Source organism: Grammomys surdaster, unplaced genomic scaffold (assembly GCF_004785775.1).
Source record: "Grammomys surdaster isolate TR1022 unplaced genomic scaffold, NIH_TR_1.0 234, whole genome shotgun sequence".
NCBI lineage: Eukaryota > Metazoa > Chordata > Mammalia > Rodentia > Muridae > Grammomys > Grammomys surdaster.
Genome location: NW_021604679.1, coordinates 2,664,959 through 2,666,207, shown reverse-complemented (window position 1 = coordinate 2,666,207; position 1,249 = coordinate 2,664,959).

Genomic DNA, 1,249 nt, shown 5'->3' with positions numbered 1-1,249 from the left:
TTATTCTTTTTTTTTTTTTTTTTTTTTTGGTTTTTCGAAACAGGGTTTCTCTGTGTAGCCCTGGCTGTCCAGGAACTCACTCTGAAGACCAGGCTGGCCTCAGAAATCTGCCTGCCTCTGCCTCCCAAGTGCTGGGATTGAAGGCGTGTGCCACCACCACCCGGCTGGTTTTATACTTAATTACGTGTATGTGCATTCATCTGTGGGAATGAGCACATGTACCTACCTGCAGAGACCGGAAGCAGGTATCAGATATCTTGGAGTTAGAGTCAAGAAGTTGTGAGCTGTCCAGCACGGTTGCTGGGAACCAAATACAGGTCCTCTGGAAGAGGAGTAAGGGGCTCTTAACTCTGCGCAGTCTCTCCAGTCCCATAGATTTACTTTAGAAAACCTATACTCTAGATTTGTATCACAAAGTGAATGAACAAGATGGGGTAAACTGGGAAACACACTTGTAACATATAAATGACCCATGATTAGTCTATGTATATAGATAATATTAACAAATCAATAACAAACACTAATAGTGTTGGCACACTCCTGAGACTGGAGGATTCTGAGTTTGAGGCTAGCCTGAGGTAGCTGGCGAGATCCTACTCAAAAAGCAACAGCCAAACACAATGAAAGTAGGGGAAGGTATAGGGGTAGAAGGAGGGAGGGGGAAGGAGAGGGAGTAGGGGTAGGATGGGGGTGGCTAACAACAACTGAGTGGAAAATATCAAGAGATACAAAAATCATAATTTTAGAAAATGTAAATTAAAAATTACAAGAGAAAGCACCTTACCACCACCAGATTAAAAATTTAAAATAACCCAGCACATAGCCTCAAACCTCAAAAGGCAAAGTCCACAATTTATAGTTACCCATTTTATTTTATGTTTTTATTTTGTTTAAACATTTTTCCATTTGTTTATTTATTGTGTGTGTGTATGTGTGCACATGCGTGTCATGCCATATGTGTAGAGGTCAGAGGAAAATCTGTTGTGGGGTCAGTTCTCTCCCTTTACCTGATGCCAAGCACCTCTGAGCCATCTTGTAACCCTTTTTGTCTTTCTTCGTTTGAGATAGGGTTTCTCTGTGTAGCCCTGGCTGTTCTGAAACTAGCCCTGGCTGTTCTGAAACTCCCTCTACAGACCAGGTTGGTCTCAAACTCAAAGATCTGCCGGCCTCTGCCTCCTGAGTGCTGGGATTAAGGCCCACCACTGCTTGTTTATTTATTTAGAGACATGCTCTCATTCCGTGTAGCCTT